General features: G+C 36.2%; 1 protein-coding gene and 1 long non-coding RNA gene across 8 annotated transcripts in view; one reads left to right on the forward strand and one right to left on the reverse strand.

The window, feature by feature from the left end:
• ANK3 (ankyrin 3) overlaps positions 1-19,674 on the reverse strand; it is a 399,852-nt gene that overhangs the window by 252,924 nt on the left and 127,254 nt on the right. The window lies entirely within an intron of this gene.
• Positions 4,287-19,674, forward strand: part of LOC137156027 (uncharacterized) — a 117,882-nt gene continuing 102,494 nt past the window's right edge. The window contains exon 1 of the long non-coding RNA XR_010920642.1: positions 4,287-4,370. This is a non-coding gene — a long non-coding RNA (uncharacterized lncRNA). The remainder of the gene's footprint in view (positions 4,371-19,674) is intronic.

Below are 19,674 nucleotides of genomic sequence, written 5' to 3' on the forward strand. Positions count from 1 at the left end.
TCTAGGTAGAGATGGGGGAAAGAAAAGGAGAATTTATTGATGAAGGTGGTCTAGTATGGTGTTCACTTGGCATTTTCAGGCTGCCGGATTAGGTTCTAAGATTCTATGGTGAGGCAAGCACTATTTTGTTCTACTTACACTATGTAAAAGCTGGACGAGTAAACAGTTGTGCCTAACTGACCTGTAGCTTTCTTCTGAACCCGCGTATCTAGGGTAATCAGTATTTTCCACCTATTCAGTCATCATATTTCTAAGCCTGACTTTTCCATTTTTCAAACATGTCTCATATTTACCCTTGCAAAGGCTTTGACTTTAATAGTGCTGTGACTCATGTGGTATGTACACTAAACTAGATTACTGTAATTCCTTATCAGTCAGTCTTTTCCAGTCTCTCTTTAAAAGAAAGGTAATTTATAACGTCATATACCAGTTGCTATTAAAATAGTTCACTGATAAAGATCACTTATTTTTCAAAAATTCAACAGCAACAGGTCAATTTGAGCAAATCTTGCAAATTCAATGTCCTTTGTCTATTTCACTGTCATTCCTAGGATTGCTTGCAAAACTATACAAAAGAAAGAAGTTTTGTCCAATTTATGGGCATGTGAATAGATGGGCTTTAATGGTCTGACTCTTGGGTACTCAATGGTGCAGAAGTAAGTGAACAGCAATATTCCTCAAAGCTAAAAACAAAATACTTTTAAGCAAGGTGAGCCAGAGAACACTGGTAATCAGTTCCACCCTTTTTAATTTACTACATACAAATTTAAGTAAGGGAGAAGTCAGGTGGCAATAAGAAGTCAAAATGATGGCCCACTAGGAAAAAGGATACCTTCTACCAACAAAGCACACACAAAGCGTGCACACACAACCATTTTTTCTAAAGTAGGTGAGGACAACTGTGCTGTAAAGGGTGAAATCTACATTTACTTCTTCTGGTATTTAATAAGCCAAATTAATTTAATATGCCAAATTAAATAAATAAATGTCAGCTAACACTTTAAGCAATATTTTTCATTAACATTTTTAAAAAGTTACTAACACCAGCTACTTATTACCACAGAAACTTAATAAATGGGGGCAAAGAGCATTAAGCAGAGCAAAAACAATGGACATATTTGAAAATATATTATTTGTATGTATTATGATAAGCATTTGTATGGTGCCTATCACCAGGCCATCGGAGCTCTCACAAACATTGCTAATTAAGACAGCTGTGAAGTTGGAAAGTATTATTTCTATTTAACAAACAAGGAACGGAAGCCAACAGAAGTGAAGTGACCTGCTCAAGATCACACAGGAAGTCTGTGGCAGAGCTAGAAACCAAAAACCAGAAACACAAAAACCACAAGACTGTTCTTCATCTTGTATTCATCCTCGTGCTCCATTGCTCAGAGCAGCCAAAAGTATCTTTACAGCTATTCTCTGACAGCCTAAGGAGATAGGAACGGTTTCTTTGTCAACTAATCTAAACACTTATTTCTTGGCACATTGTATCAGGCTCCTCCGTAATCAATGCCACCAATTATTAAGTAGATTGTATTACTGACCTAGTGTTTCATTTTTCTAAATGCAATAATAATGCTAATTACTGCCTTAAAAAGAATCAATCAATCAAACAAAAAACACCCAGCATACATGAATTAGATTCTGATCCTGCAAACAAAATGTTTGTGCATGTGCTTAACTTTATGCACATGAGTAAACTCATTGAGCTTTTGGGAGATTAATGCCTAGTGCTTTAAAATATTATTTAGCGTTTTACAACCAGACATAGTACAAAGTTAACATGAACTCAGTTGGAAAAGAGTACTTGATAAACACGCTAGGAATATTAAAAGTATCATTTGGACTCACAGTCCACACAAATATCTCTATCCTCCAATTGGAACATAAGATCTGATTGAGCTGTCCCAGCTCCAAGAGCTTACATTTTTTACATTTCCTTTATAAAAAATTCAAATAGAATATTCTCTGACTTAAGAACTCTTCTATGAATTACAATTCACATGTATCACAAATACAAACATTTCAAAAGTATCCATATATATTTTTTTTTTAATTTCCCTCTCCTTATAAAATGGATTTTTGGGGGGGTTATACTACTAAGGAATGTAATTTTCTAGTTTCAAATGTGTCGTCCTTGAGGGGTATTGAGTGATATGATAAAATAAAAAAAAGAGGTTTCTGCCAATATACTGATATTTTGGAATTTTTCTTTTGTCTCTCTTCTCAGTATGATCAAAGCTCCACATCATAGAGAGTGAAGCTAATGGTTGTATATGATGTAAAATGATCAAGCTATAAATCCAGCCCTTGCCTGGTGCTGCACTGCAGTTTCTGGTGCTACTCCTTGAGTGTCCCCAATGACATTAAGATAAACTCAGAGCCTGCTTCCTTTTTAAAATGATACAAGCAATTTTTAAAATGAAGAAATATAACGTTGATCAGATTATTTAATATTTAAAAAAAACCCATCAAAATCTGTGATTGTACTTGTTTTACATACATATATAATATGAAGACTAAGTAAAATGAGGGGAAAAGCACTGTATGCAACATGCGTGGAACTCGCTGTGAATACAGATGGAATTTCTATGGTTCACTTAGTGCTTGTCTGGTTTAATGAATACAGTAAATAAGATAGCACAGCAACTTCATTCCATACTGCATATAGTACAGTGTAGCAGCAGCTACATTTCTACAAGGCATCTCTCTCTCTCTCTCTCTCTCTCTCTCACACACACACGCGCGCACTGAAGGATAGAGGAATTCTCTTCTGGTTGCCATGAAAACTAAATGATATAGCCTTACCTCATTGATGTTATGGTTACAGGCTGAATAAGAAATTAGGGCTGAACAGAACTACCTCAGCAGTACAAGACTGAGTCAAACAGATTCTCTCTGAAATCCAACCATGTATGAGGATTCTAATCAGCCTTGTTTAAAACGTATGATCATAGTTAATTGTTCATTAATTCCACCATGTTATTTGTTCATAGATTACACCCTACACAGAATTAATGTTTTGGGGGTACTCTCCAGCAGTGGAAATTAAAATAGATAATAACTATGATTTATTTAGGTTTAAATCCGCTTGACAAAGCAATTTTAAAGGCCTTCAAAACTGACATATCCACCATTAGAAAAAATATTTGAATGTCATCATGGATTTTAGACACAATTTAAGTTTAATATAAAATACAGTATATAATATGCAAAGTGTATTTCTCCTTTTAAAGAAAACATGGGGCTAGTTTTTTATTAACATGGAGGCTGATATAATTGAAAAAAGAATAGGGAATACATGCAAATTGACCAAGAATCTCTTGGTGTTTAAATAAATATACTAGCTTTGGACCTGATCCCGACAGCTCTCTGCACATGGAACTCCCACTGATCTATTTTAATTGGTGAACTGAATTAGGAGTGTTTGAAAATTCTTGGAATATTTGAACATGTAATACATGGGGAGGAGGTGAGCAGTCCTCAGTGCTGAAAGAACAGGTTCAAGACTATTTAGAAAAGCTGGAGATGCAAAAATCCATGGGGCTGGATGCAATGCATCCCAGGGTGCTAAGGGAGTTGGTTGATGTGATTGCAGTGCCATTGGCCATTATCTTTGTAAACTTGTGGCAATTGGGGGAGGTCCTGGATGATTGGAAAAAGGCAAATATAGTGCCCATCTTCAAAAAAGGGAAGGAGGATCTGGGGAACTACAGACCAGTCAGCCTCACCTCAGTCCCTGGAAAAATCATGAAGCAGGTCCTCAAGGAACCCATTTTGAGGCACTTGGAAGAAAGGAATGTGATCAGGAACAGTCAGCATGGATTCACCAAGGGCAAGTCATGCCTGACCAAGCTGATTGCCTTCTGTGATGAGATGACTGGCTCTGTGGATGTGGGGAAAGTGGTGGACGTGATATATCTTGACTTTAGCAACGCTTTTGATACAGTCTCCCAGCAAGGTGAAGAAGTATGGGTTGGATGAATGGACTATAAGGTAGATAGAAAGCTAGTTGGGCTCAATGGGTAGTGATCAACAGCTCAATGTCTAGTTTGCAGCCAGTAACAAGCGGAGTGACCCAGTACTGTGCATTACTGAATGTACATGTGTTAATTTACAAGACAATACACACTGTTACTTTGTGACAAAGAAAACACTCAACTGAAAAGGACAGTAATTACATATTAACTCTTGTGCTATTTACTTGAGTCTCCAGAGTAAATTATTAGTCAAGTGTGGTTGTGTTTGCTTAACTCCCACCATTGTGGCTAGGTATTTCATGGAATCTGAGATTGGAGTATGATGTTACTGCATGTATGCAGTGTAGTTGTAGCTGTATGGATCCCATGATGTAGAGAGATCAGGTAGGTGAGGGAATTTTTTTTTTTTGATTGCACTCACTTCTATTGGTGAGGGAGACAAGCTTTCGGGTCACAAAGAGCTCCACCTCAGGTCTGTGATGCGGGGCGCACCACAGCAAAATGTAAGTTGGAACTGATGGTTTAGTATAAGTAGTTAGCACAGTAAGGACGGGCCCATGAACACTTCTGTCTGCAGACATAGGACAAAAAGAGGGGGTTAGTGGGTTACAGATTGTTGTAATAAGCCATAAATCCAGTGTCTCTGTTCAGTCCATGATTTTTAGTGTCTGGCAGAGTAATGAATTTAAGCTCTCAGGCTCTTCTTGTGAAACTGTTGTGCAGATTTTCTTTGAGGCTGTGGGCCGAGGTGTCAGATATAGAGTGATCGCTTTGTGAAAAGTGTTCACCCACAGGTGATAAGCTGTATTTGTCTTTTACCATTTTCCTATGTGAGTTCATTTGAAAATGTAGTGATTGTCTGGTTTCATCCACAGAGCTGCTTGGGGGGCAGTTAGTGCACTGGATGAGATACTCCGTGTTTTTGGATAGGCACGTGTAATCTCGAAAGGTGTGTTGTGGAGGGTGTTGATCATTATAGCAGGTTTTGCACATATTGTTCTGGCAGGATCTGGTTACTGAACGTACTTTAATACCCTAACTATAATTCGATGAATAATGTTCTTTTCTTTACTCTGATTTTTCTTCCTTGTGTATTTCCTGTTTGTGTTTACAGGACTTAGTGTTGTGCTTGGAAATATTTAAGTTCACAAACAACGGATCTAAATAGACAATAATGACTCTAAAGTTGTTTCTTCAGTCTGAGAGATTAAGACATATGCCTGAGATCTTCTGAGAACAAGTTCAGCCTTAAGTCAAGCACTGGTTTACATAAGGCTAAATTTGGCTGCCTGGTCTTTGATGGCTTCAAAAGGGTTGCCATAAGTGCACCTTGGGAAGATGACAGTCATTATGAAAATATGAGATCAGCATGATTTTCTTAGTCAAATTTTGTAACAAAAAATGCTACTCACCTGAAACATTGTATTTCAAGTTTTAAGTAAGTCTTTTATCATAGCAACCACTGTCCAAAAGAGAATGACTTATCCTTTAATTACTGTATCATAGAACAATACATCTATAATGTAAGTCATCTAATGAATTCTCCCCTTAATAAACATGTGTAACTCGTTAATGCAAATTCAACTATGAATTCATATCTTGAGAGGGAAGGCACTCTAAACTTAAGCCATGGATTTATCATTGTTTTCACCTCCTAGGTCCCTTCTAATGTCAGTTATGTTTTGTCAACAACAAATGATTCAGTGTACAAATACTAATAAAGTTAACAAATAAAACAGACACGGAAAAACAGAGCCTTAGGCTGAGGCTCTCTAAATTTTAGAGATAGACTCAAGCCCTGACACCTTCATCTTGATCCAGTTTCAGACACCCCCAAAATTAAAGGATGGTCAGAACTTGTGTTTTGGCTTGACCCATATAAAAGGCAGGTGACATTAGCAAACTTTAGATACACACTTTGCTTTTGAACAGCTCCAGGGTATGTGAGCTTCTCAACTAAAAATGGGGCATTTTTCTTAGCTACAAAATATGGGATCAGTCTTGCCAGGTGGTGTGCATAATTGTCCCAATTCAGCAAATCACTGAGGTATACCTTCAACTTTAAGCAGAGGAGTACTTCTACTGAGGTCAATGGAAGTACAAACATGCTTAAAATTAAGCACAAGCTTAAGTGCTTTGCAGGATCAGGGCAGCATACTTAACAATTTTGCAATATCAAGCGCCACAATAGCAGAGACAAAGGTATTAGGCAGGCTGCTTAGCAATTTAGTGAGTTTTAAAAGAAAGAACAGCATGCATTTTTCTATCTTTGTCAGTGAAAGCAAATTTTAAAACAGCAGTCATTCTCAAAGCAGGAAACCGTATTAAACATTGTTAATTTTGTTTTCTCATAATACACGGTATTATCATTTAATAACCGCACTTTTAAAAAAATGTGGAAATATTTCCCTTCATGAAAATTAGAAATATTGACTCAGCTCTCTGTCTTCAACATACTACAGGTTCTCTCCTCTCTCCTCCGCCCCCCCCCCCCCCGACAGTATTTTAAACTGCAGCAGCTAATGCAATTTTGTAGTAAGGCCATTTTAAAGTGCAAGCAAAGAAAGTCCTTTCCTTGGTCTGTTACAAAGGAATTTGTTTTATTTATGACGATTTATTTAATTCCTTTTTTGTGAATGCATAGATGCATTCTCCATATTCTGCAGAATGGGCCAAATACAGTTCACCTTACTCTCACAAGTAGTCTCATTATATTCAGTGGGATTATTCAGGTACGGAAGCAAGATTTGGCCCATTATCCAATCCTTTTTACAATACATTTGAAATGACTTTGTAAATGATTTTAAAAATTAAACACAGCTTCTTTGTTAACTGAATTAGCTTACTCATTAATAAAACAAAACAAACAAAAAAGTCCCCTAAAATATCATCAGTATGTTACAATTAAAGGGCAGTGTGCTGATATCTTAACACTGAAGATCTTTTAGCACTTCCGTCCATAAGAAGTCACACTGTCTTTAGTAGAGTAAGCCGCTATTCAGTGTGAGTACAGTTGCCCGTATCTATCCAATTGTGAAGAAGAGAAGTTGTAGTTTTCTTATTCTGAAAAGGAAAATCAGTCTTTCCACATGCTATGATTTAGGCAGAACTTCAACATTTTTGGTTCCGCAAATTGCAAAAATTAGTGAGTAGAGTCCAATCTGTCATTCTGAGATTAACTGATATGATCCCAGTATATTATTTCTGACTCTATCCTCTACTGTTTCCAGCTCTTCTCCTGCGTAACCATTAACATCTCACCAGCAGGAAGTATTCGAAGTAAGGTAGGCTACCCATTAAGCCTAAATTCTAACACTAGCATATCATCTTTCATAGCTCTACAGCTGAAACCTACAATTGCTTCAATATATACATTAATAGCTGGACTGCATGCATGGAGTCATGATCTACTAAACAAGACTAAGAGTCAAGTTAGTCCCTAATTTAATGAGTTTTAATATGTAATATTTTCTTTTGAAAGATCAAATTATCTAAATTAGCTAAAAATACTCCTTAAACTGGTTTCTCTCTCATTAGAAGCTGGCTTTTGCAAGCAGGCTAAGAGTCACTGTTCTTTTTTGAAATCCATTTTCACATTTCTTCGATATGTAATTATATCTATAGACATCCTTTAGTCTGAATATGAACATTTCTCATTAGTTTACTTCTGTTTTGTAATCTCACTTTTCCTTGTCTTTGATAGCAAACTATTTCTAGGAAATGAAGTAGGATAGCCACCAGGACAGCATGGGTTGATATATTTCTCTTTTAAAACTAGGAGAGATATTGTACTTGCTAAGTAATTGGACATTAAATCAATCATGTACCTGTAATATGAATGTACCTGTACAGTAATGTACATTACAAGATGATTTAATGTTAAGGTTACTAATCATATATATTCCTTAGCACAGCACAGCACAGCTTCAAAGACCAATTCTTATTTTATTGTTTTAATAGTGTTTGAGTTGTTTAATTTAACCCTGATCGGAAATAACTTTTAAGTGATGAGATCTGAAAGTTTATAGTTTGTGCTCCTTGTATGTGGTTGCTAGCAAAGCAATAGGTTATAGGTCGATCATATGAACCTGTGCAATCAAGTAATGGATACAAGGCCTCATCTTTTTAAGGACTTAATCAGGAATAATCTCCTGGATGTCCTTCAGTCAATTAACTCTCTTGCTTTGCTATATAAAGCTAGAGGACTTTATTTTCCCCTCCAGTAGAATGCCTAAATCCCTCCTTACAGACCAGGACTTCTGCCTAGGGAAGATGGGTTAATGAGGACAACTGCAATCCCACAGCAACAATCCAATCAAAGAGTCATAATCCCAGCAACAGCACCATAGCAATTTGCCTCAACAATATTGCTAACATTTCAAGGGAAGAAAACCATCTTCCTTAGCGAAAATATAGCCTTGTATCCTCTTCATCTTTCAAAAAAATTATATGCACAGTGCTAGGATGAAATACTGACCCCCTGAAATTGTTGAGAGTTTTGCCATTGAACTCAAATAGGGACAGACTCTTAGGGACTGATGAAAAGCCCATTGTTCCAAAGTCCAGTGAAAGCTCTCTCACGGACTTCAGTGGGATTTTGGATCTGGCCCTAAGTAAACACCGAATTTTGTATTCTAGCTTTGTTTTAATTCCCCTTCCTCTTGCCTACTTATTACTTTTAACAGAGTCTGTCTGAAGAATTAGAACTCCATCATGATCTGGGGTTAGTTTCAGGGCAGCTATTTCCAAATAAGTAAACAACATGCTTAACTTTTGGACCAGTTAGCCTGAATTCATATTGAAAAACTGCCCTTTGTTCAATGCTCACATTTCAATTTCTAGCCACTTTCTGATGTTTTCTTTACTTCTGTCATCCTCTACTTTTTTCAAATTAATTTTTAAAAAATATTACCACATTTGATTATGCTATTTTGTTTTGAGTTGAAGGGGGAGAAGTGGATGGCTTTCTTGGAAGTATGTGGCTATATGATGTTGTCTATAACGTTTGAATATCTCTAATGTAAAGCTTGTTTGATTACAGCATCTTTGGGTTTTTGACTCAAAGCCAATTGTGCATGTGGCCTTCCAAGCTGAATTTATAGTGTCTGTTCAGTCATTCTTCTAACTGGACCTATTAAATGGGAGATTTGACCAGAATTCCAAGAGTTTAGCTTCAAGAAGTATGAGAGACATGTAGGTCAACAATTTGATATGTACAACATTATTATGAACTGTTGTGCATTTAGCTGTTTCAGGTCAAATACATGCAATTCAGATGCCAGGCATCTGATCATATTACCAATTATAGCAGATATTTTGTAAATTACATAAATGGGAATAATTTTGAAGCATTAAGTTTAAAAATTTTTTTACAAATCTGAATATTCTTATTTGGGTTTCTCTGCAGTTAAAATAATATGACCACCTATCTCCAAAACAGCCTTTATCCAATGACTAGTTACACCAGAATAAGACAATGAATCTCAACAACAGTAAACTATATGTACTCTTAATACACAATGCTATAATTACACTTGATATGATATAATATAATCAAAGTAAAATAAAACCAACACCACACCACTTTTTCTCCACCTGCATTATGGTAACATGCCAGCAAAAATGTTACTGAGTACTGCAGATGTAGCGAACAGGTCACATCTAAATATACTAGAAAAGCACTGGACAGTTACACATAGCTGAAAGAGAGTATAAATTATGTACTGTACATTACTTCTTTTATAGTAATAACATAGCAAAACTAAGAATGGAACGCAAACCTACGTCCTGCCTAATATATATATTACAAATATAACAAGAAAATAATATTTTACAGTTCCCTTTTATAAGAGGATCCTAAAGTGTGCAAGCATTATCCCTATTTTACAAATAGAAAACAGTGGTTAAGAAACTTGCCAAAGGTCAAGCCAATGGAAGAGTCTAGATCATAACTCCTGACTCCCAGTTTGTTGCTTTAACCACTAGAGACATTGCTTCCTCCCTATTTTCATATTATTATATATATATACACTGCACACAGTGTGCTAGGCTTTTAAGATGTCCTTTTTTCTGTAAACAGACATTTTGGAACTAAGACGACAGAAAAAGAAGGAACATAATACTTAAGAATTTTGAACAAAATATACTCTTTCCTAATAATTATAGAAAGCACTGGTTGTTCTTCAGGGTGTCCTACTTAGATCCTTTGATTGTGTTCCCTCTGTCATAGGAGATGGTTTCCTCTCAGCATCCTTTTAATCTTTTCAGACTAGTAGAAAAACAGCAGTCTTAGTTATCAGAATTTTGATGTGTAACAGCTTCAAAGTGCTAGTGATTTCAAATTAAATCAAGTGATAGGAAAAACTAGGACTTCAGGTTTTCAATGCATTCCTGGATTCCCCTTGAAGATGGTAAAATATATAAAGGAAAGTCTTTTTCCCCACATCTCTTTAATTGGTATTTTGAAGGCATATGCCAATATCCAAATAAGGGATATTTTAACTTTTCAGAGTCCTGTCCAGGGGAGAGCAATCTTTGTTGGCCCACAGTAGTTCTGAGGGATATTTACTCAGTAGTACAGCATAATGCTGCATTTATTCACAAGCACGTACACACACACATGCACACTTTTATCTTAGTCTGGAGAGCCATAAATTGGCTGGCACCTGTATTCTTCCCCTCATATATGGGGGTCACTCCAGCCTTTAGACTGTAGGAACTCCTCTGGGCTGCACACTTTAGGCAGTAATGTAGTTTTAGATACTTTCCCCATCAACTTTCCCACAACCTAGGAAGAAAAATGTCACCTTCTACACCAGGAATGAATATTTGATTACTTGCATGACTCACTTAGTCCTCTAAAACATATTGAAACAGGGTAACCATATATATCCTCAAATTTATTACAAACCTCGGTCTCAAGAGCACAGGTTGATAGTACGGTTGATATGTCAAATGTTCTGAAACATTAAACATTATTCTACTGACTGATGAATGGGATGTCACAAAAGCTACAGAAATAGTCACATTAGTGTCCAGTAGGAGAGGTGATAATACTATAAATAAATAAAAGATGGACAATAAAGGGTATAAAACAAATAGATAAACGTGTCTGTATATTAAACCTTATATATTACCTTAAGCAATAAAATAATTCAAAGTGTATTAGTATTACCACTAGTGAATGTCTTATAAATTATACACAAAAGACCACAAGTGACTCAACAATATCAATGCACTCCATTGATATCAGGACACTATAATTTGATCTCAGTAGGTGGCAAGAGTATAACTGGATCTTTTGAATATAGAACAGCTTTTGTTTTTTAGAAGGTTCTCTGGGGGCATCAGAAATCTTTGTAAAAATTAGAAGTGTGGGTGCAATGAACCGGACACATTGCTGGAGGGATGACTGCTCAGTTAACTGAGAGTGTTTTGGTGAACTGGAGGTGATCAGTGACATAGGACTATTCAGCATCCCGAGTTTAAAAAGTGTCTCAGAGTGAATCAATATGATGAATAAAGTTAATTTCTATATTCTGAATCTCTAACCACCATGACAATGACCAAAAAATCCATTAAAAGTAAGCCATTGGTTAAATATAACACAGAGTGCAGCATAGACTAAAATGTAGTTTTAATGCTGCCTGTAAGGAAAAAAACTCTTGAAAATTCATTTGTTATAAAGACATAGCAGAGCAACAACACTGTACCTGAACTGTAAGGCAGACAACAAACATTTCAGAAACTTGTTTTTTGATGTTCATAACTTTGTGAACTCAAAATGAAATTCAGCCTTAGAAATCTTTGTTGTTGTTGTTTGTCATATAAACAACTTCAAAGGGGAAAATGGATGAAGTTTGAAAAAGCTCATTTAACTTTTTGATCTGTTCTATTTTATGACTTATGCTTTGAAATTGTATTTTGATTTAAAAAATAGACAGATTCAAGATACCTTTAGGAACCAATCAGTGACAGAAATAAAAGAGAATCACAGTGTAAATGACATGAAGAAATCAATTATTTTATAAACAGCCACACACTGTATATCTATAGCCACCAACACTGAGATCCATTAAATGGTAAGTACTGAAGCTTTGGAGCCAGATTCTTTCCCATGATCTAGCTCTAGCAGCACAAAAGGGCCAAACACTAGCCCCATGTGGCTAGCCGACAGCTTCCCCAAGAGGGCAAAGAAAGTGCATTCTCCATCAAGATAAAGCCAGTATAGCCAGTTCCAACAATACCATCATCCAAGTCCTGGCACAGATAGTGTGTAGGTGTGTGTGGTTGGAATACTAATAAATAAACTCTGCCAACTCTCAGCAGAGAGCTGAAGACAGTTGCTACCTGGAGAAAGTTACAGTAGCCTAAGTCAGGGCCACAGTTGGAAAGCATGGTCATATACTGAATGTGTAACATGTGGATGTTATGGTATATAAACACATTTACTTTTTCAGACTATGGATAACTATACCAAAATGGAACTTTTAATCAATCCAAATGTAGGCATGCCATAAGGCATGCTTAATTGTCCACAAAACTACATCATTCCATAAATTATGCAAATCCCTGAACTAAGATTGGTTACTAGTTGCCATCAGCCTATCAAAGTTCAGGGATTTATATAATCACTGTAAGTGTATTATAAAAATACAATAATTATGCAAATTCCTCTACTTTGATTGGCTGCTAGAAATCCTTTGCTGAACTAAAAATTCAGCATTCACATAGCCTCCTCATTTTTGACTCCCCTTGCCACTTTGTCACCCCAATTCAGCTCAGATATCTAATGAAATCTAAGTTAAATGGGAAGGGCATAGAGGAAGGGCTAAAGACATCCCAGTAGCACAGGATTTACAGTATACAAACGGAGTGCAGTGTTTAGAGGAGGAAGAAGAAATTTAATTAAAACCTTACAGCATCTGAAAGATAAATATATTATACCTATCCTCTATTTACACATAGACACTTAAGTGATGTTAGAGTAAATGAAGGTAGTATATCTGACTAAAATATGAATTACTGACCTGAGGTTTTCCTCCCATTATGCAGCATGACACTAAAAGTGATTTGCAGGAGCAGGGGATATAAGAGAATTTTAGATCTGTTTAAAAAGGGAGAATTCAGTATCACACAAAGAATAGCAATCTGGTCCCACTGTGCTATCACAATTCATAGGCTTCAAATAGAGTACTGAAAATAATTATCAGGAATCCTAGAGTGTAACTGAAACATTTTTGTTTCCATTAGTATACAAAGTATTATAGAGCACAGATTCAGACACCATTACTCAGAATGAGTAGTATCTTCCTCTGTGAGTAGTTCCATTTGTTTCAATGGAATAGCTACAGAGTAGTATATATGCTACATGAGTTATGGTATCAGAATCTGGCTCAGATAATCTTATTTCGGCTGCAGTTGAGATTAGTTTTCAGGGATGACCTATGAGCATTGGGTACCAGTTTTAAATGAATCCTTTCTACCATGTCCATCTCTCTTTACTTATGGAGTACTTTTCAATGAAAGATTAAAAAGAATTTTAAATACTAAAAATAAGATTTAAATTTGATACATATGCCATTCAGATATAACAAGTAATAAAATTGTATCTTTCTAAAAGCAAATGAACTAAATACATTTGAAAAAAAAGTATTGGAAGAGTAGCACAACATTTAGCTAAAATAAATGAAATACTGTGAAACAGACAAAATTAAAATGCTATTGAAATACTTCTCAAAATGATTTCCAAAGTTTCTTTTCAGACTACGACAGAATATACTGTGTGGTACAATATACACTGTATCTTCATGCAATGACAAAGACAAAAATAAGAGTTACTCATGGAGCTGAATATCAAGGATTTAGGTGCTCAAGTGAATCTCTATGAACTCTAGGGTCCCCTTGAGTGCAACTGTGCATGATAGAAACATGTGAAGCGATTATAAATTATGTTTGGCAGATATTATATGTAAGCAGAACTTGATATTTTTAGAGTCACCCAAATAATTGGGGTGTGAAATTTCACAGTTTCTGCTACAAACAGGGGTGACAAACATAGGTTTCTAAAGCAAAATTGGTGAACTTCAACTTGTTTGGCAAAACAGTGGATTTTTATAAATGCACCCCAGCAAGCATTTTCTCTTAAAGTATAAAAAAGAGCTTCCAACAAGGAGTTTTCCACCTGACTATATTATTTTTCATTTCAATTAATAAAATACCAAAATGATATTTTATTACCCTTTACATTCATTTACACACATTTCATTTCAAAACAGTGATTTCAAGCTATCTTTATAGGATGAATTTAATGAGCAACCTCTAGCCTGTAGACTGGCAACTAACCACTTTCCAAAACAGTGTTTGGAAGCTTGGTTCATGAGAAAGATTTACAAAATTTGCCATGTTATTCTTAATATTCACACAAGTACTCTAAGCCTGATTTTCAAATTACTGAACACCCATGACTACAACTGAAGTCAATAAATGTTGATACTCAACACTTAGGAAAAGCACGCCCTCATTTTTTAAGGTCTCATCCAAAAGACCCAACACACAGTAACCTGGGTTTAACTCAATTTCTTTCTCTTAGACGGATGGAATGTGGACTTATCTTTGAGCAGGATTTGAGTGTCTGGTTTTAGGGAACCTAGATATTTCAAACACAAAGCTTAGACCTCTAAAACAATTACACTGCAGGAAAAAAATACAACTACAAACACCAAAAAATTAGTAGATAACTATTTTGGAATCCCAAAAAATGGTTGTGTGTCAGTGAGAATTTCTTCAGGTTATTCTCAAAGTCTTGCTCACAACTCAAGAGAACTTACAGACATCTAAGTCTACCTGCATTATTCTGTGGAACTGCTGCAACATCCAATTGTTCACCAACTTTAGAGGCATTCCAGGCCTGATCTGGATCTCTTGGACCAGTTCACCATCACTGTGGACAAGGTGTAGTGATTTACACCAGGGCTGTACTCCCAAATCAGAAAGACAGTGTTATATACACACCTTACACTGGTGTAAATGATCATACCAGGTGCAGGCCAAAAGAGTGAATCCAGACCTTTTTTTAATCAGAATTCCCATTTAAATCAATGTAGTATCTGCATTTGGAAGAATTAGGCCTTATGTATCTATCTATGTGTGGTTTTAAGTTTATTTTTTCTGAAAAAATAAAACAAAACCCAAGCTTTAAATAGCACTTTTCATCAGTAGATCTCTGAGCACTTCATAATCTTGCTATTGACCTTATAATTCACACTTTCTTTTATTATTAATTATTACATATTTTCTTATTGTAGCCACCCCAACTAGTTCTCTACTTTCTTTTGTACACCCTCATTTGGCACCCTCAACCACAGCATAGTTCATAAATACGGTAACATATCATCACACCTCACCCAGTTCAATTCATAGTTCATTTCAAAAGTATTTTAAAATACATCCATGTTATTCCCATCCCTAAAGCAAAGTAACAATTTGGAGTCTATGCCACACAGGGAATAAAGTCATTATTATTGTTTTCTCCATTTACAGGTCACATTCACCACCACTTAACAGTAAAACTGCCTCTTCAGCTCATTTTAAAATCTATCAAGTTTACAGGAGCTACTCTTTAAAAGGATTTTTGATCAGTTCTGTTACTGAACAATATATAAGGATTGTACCAACAAAAGCTTTAGTGAATGGGGGAGCAGCGCCAAAGGAATTTGGCTTATCCTCAAAAGCTTCAAACTCAGGCCATTTCATACTATGAAGATACCGGTACTTGACATTTTGCCACATGGCATGACACTTAAAAAGTAATACAAAAAATTATTTTTCAATGCATGTTCAACTATAGCAAGTTTTCATTTTGCATAAAAGAATACTTTTTTCCTCAGGGAAAAATTTTTGTCCTATAAAACTTGGGTAAGAAAAAATAAGGGGACAAATCCTCAGCTGATTAAAATCAGTTAAATGGATTTAAATTAAGCTAGACTGATTTACATCAGCTGATGATCTGGCCCAGAATATCACTTTAACAATCTTTCTGCAGTGTGAAAACCATTTATTTGACAAATCAAACTTCCCTTCACCCCCAAGTGTAGTATGTGTGTACATACATGCTGTGTGCAATGTGAGACCACTATTTACATAACAATCAATATTTGTACACAGTGACAAAGACAATCATTGGGCATGGGAATTGAGGTGCAAAAGAAACAGAGAAAGGGGAAAAAGAAGAGGATTTAAACTTGTATAGACCAAGAACGTAAATTCACAAAAGTTGGACAAACTCATTTTCTTTGTTTAACAGATAGATGTAGAAGTTAAAATTGACTAGGACAACCTTAATTAATGCAGCAATCAATTGTGCATTCTTTTAAGGACTGTCTTGAGAGCAAGCAATTGTTCTTATAAGGTGAACTGGAAACAAAACCCAACACAAAGCACACAATAAGAATTCAGCATTACTTATAAATACACATTAAGAGAAAACAACTGAAAATAAGTTTTCCTTGTTTAGCCTAGTTGTGCTCAGGTTTGTGGGTTCATATCTTTAAGCACATGAATAGTCCGACTGAAATCAACAGGAATACTCATGTGCCTAAGTACCTTACTGAATCAAGGCTCAATGGGAAGGCACCAGGAAGCTCTCTCTCCTATGCCCCATGCAGGAGATGGGCAAAGCTACATAGCTTAGCCCTGGTCTACACTTACCTGGAGATATGGCGGCAGTCGACGGGAGTTACTCAAACTACGCAGAGTAGCTTGTGTAACTCCCGTCAACTGCTGGGCTTCCCTTCTGCGCGCCGCCTTCACTGCACTGCGCTGATGGGAACTGTGTTCCCATCGACGCAGCATTACGCTACTTGAGGGGGTGGTTTTACTCAGTTGACTTCCTGATCGATTGAGCGGGTCTACACTGACCGCTCAATTGATCCCAAAAGATCGATCTGGCGACAGCGACTTTGCCGCCGTCAGTATAGACATACCTTTACACTCACATGGACATAAGAACCATGCAAGAACAGTACTGCTAGCCACTCCAAAAGGAGAGGAACACTAATCCAGCCCCCTCTACACCAATCAGTGAGGGTAGGGCTTGCTGTATCCTCTAAAATTCTCCCAGAATTACCTCCAATGCAGAGCTGTTCCTAGAAACCCAACAGCACTCTGAGTTACCTGCCAAGACCTGTTTCATGTTCTGTACAGTATATGCCTCTAACGTAGTCTTCTGGACAAAGATGAAAGTCAAAATTCAGGACCCGATCCAAAGACTACTGAAGTCTATGGAAATACTCCTTGATTTCAATGGGCATTTGATTGGACCTTAAACTCTAGATTCACTTTTTCTTTGGCACGGGGCATCTGGTAATATTTTCAGATCTGCTTCATATTTTGAGCCTTAACTTTGATTTTATTTATCCTGACGTGTGAGATTCCCAGTATTGTCAATCTCAGATGTTCAAAAATAATGAGACACAATGTGAGTGTGGTAATATCTTTTATTGGACCAACTTCTGTTGGTGAGACAGACAAGCTTTCGAGCTTACACAGAGCTCTTCTTCAGGTCTGGGAAACTTACTCAGAGTGTCCCAGCTAAATACAAGATGGAACAGTTTGTAACATAGAAAAATAATGAGTCAGGTCCTGAAAATCATGATATCGTCTTAAAATCAAGTGATTAAAAGCAAATAAAATTTGGATTATGTTTATTTGCCTTCTGGTTTTTTACCGCTTAAGGTGATTGTTCAAACTTTTCTCCATCAACCATTAGGCCTTGTCTACATGAGAAACTTACACCAGTTTAACTTAAATCCATTTTAAAATGCTATAGTTAAATAAGTGCAAATCCCTGCCAGGGCATCTTTTCAGTTTAAGAGTCGCTTATTGTGGTTTACTTAAACTTTTCCCAATTGATTTAAGCTAAAACAAAAAAAGCCACTTCCACTGAAATTAGAAGTGTCCAGACAGAGGTTTGCAGTAGTTTAACTACATTCATTTAAATTTATACCTTAGGTTATACCAGTGCAACTTTCTCATATAGATAATTTTTTAATATATTTTTATGAAAGCAGAGATTCTCTTATGTCCAAGAGCTGAGGCTTTAAGTAAACATCAAATATCACGAGACTCATGAGAAAACTGCCAGGGTAACATTGGCATCCACAACATGCCCACTGCCCATGAGTTTGCAGCAGTAGGGGATGTGATGGCAGCAGTTTTTAAGGTATCACAAATGGCAGCACTAGGCCATGAGCGTGAACACATTGTTCTGAGTTCCCATGAAACCAGCTAGCTCCTGAATATGAATTAAATGAAATATTCAAATGAAAACCACATCCACCTTGCTGAATATTGTATAAAACATAAATCATTTGGTATGCACCAAGACTTACATTTTTCTTCTACAATATATTATAATTAAAAAACAGGCGACTTTTGCCTTTATTGAGGACTGACATTGAAGAAGCATTTAAATCTCTCCTTCATGCTGGCATATAGGAAACAATCTCTAGTTTTCACAACCAAAATTGTGCTTTACTAGGACAACATTGTCAGAAGCAGAACAAAGAGTCAGTTAATTAAATCAACTTATTCTTAAAAGGTATTCCAATCTTTTTTGTTAGTTATCATTTAAGGGCAAAATCTGTCCTGATGTACTTGGGATACACCCACTCAAGTAAGCAAGGACACTGCATATCCATCCAAAGTCAGAATAATGCCCCCATTTTAAAATACATTTGAACAGAATGAACAGCAAAATCTGTATATCAGTCTACAGATGCATCTCTTATTTTCTGGTACCGTTTCTTTATCTTGCTATGTCATGAATAACAAACAACTAGAAGCTGAATATTCATAAATGCATACAATAAATTTAAGGTGTGCAAATACCCTGATGCACAAGTGAGACTTCACATGCATGCACACTTATGATGCCTTCGTTGGGGTATTTGCATGCCTAAAATAGACACATGATAATGCGCAGAAACAGTTTTGAAGATTTGATCGTACAACTTAACTTACAGAATATCACCAAAAAAGTTATTTGTCTGACATGTTTCTAGAGCAAATCTTAACAGAAATTTTAGTACATGGTAAAATGCCAAATAATTGAGAGGCTGCGAAATTTCTTCCTCAGTTTATAGTCCTAATATTATACACAAATGACTATCAGTATGATAGGTGTTGGTATCATCAGTCTGTAGAGACTGTGTTCTCACAGGCCTGATTTTCAATCCATCTCATACCTCAATCTCCTTACTGAATAAATTATCTAGGGATGTTAGCACTCACTGGTGTTTTAATGTGACTGGAAGACCCTAGAGGATATTTTTATATACGGCTCAAGTAAAGGGTTAGCCTTGTGCAACATCATGTGACTATAAAAAAAAAACCTGAGTACTGCTTGCTTGTGGGTGGTGCAGAGGTACATTAAGAAGTGACTCACAACTCATAGTGATAATAATGGTTATTCTAAATATTTCCACCCAAGAAGTAGAAAACAATAAACAACTATAATCTAATAGTTTATGCCCAGCGTATGATGGACAGAATGGTGTCCTTTTTGTGGGTAAACTGATAGCCCCACATATGCACACACATTCTTTCCCACTTTCTGTAGTCAATGATAGGGTTACTGCTTTTTCTTCATTCTCCTAATAAAATTAATACATCTTGAATCTGCAAAGTC

Source organism: Emydura macquarii, unplaced genomic scaffold (assembly GCF_026122565.2).
Source record: "Emydura macquarii macquarii isolate MOO-44397 ecotype Brisbane River unplaced genomic scaffold, CSIRO-AGI_Emac_v2 contig_1390, whole genome shotgun sequence".
Lineage (NCBI taxonomy): Eukaryota > Metazoa > Chordata > Testudines > Chelidae > Emydura > Emydura macquarii.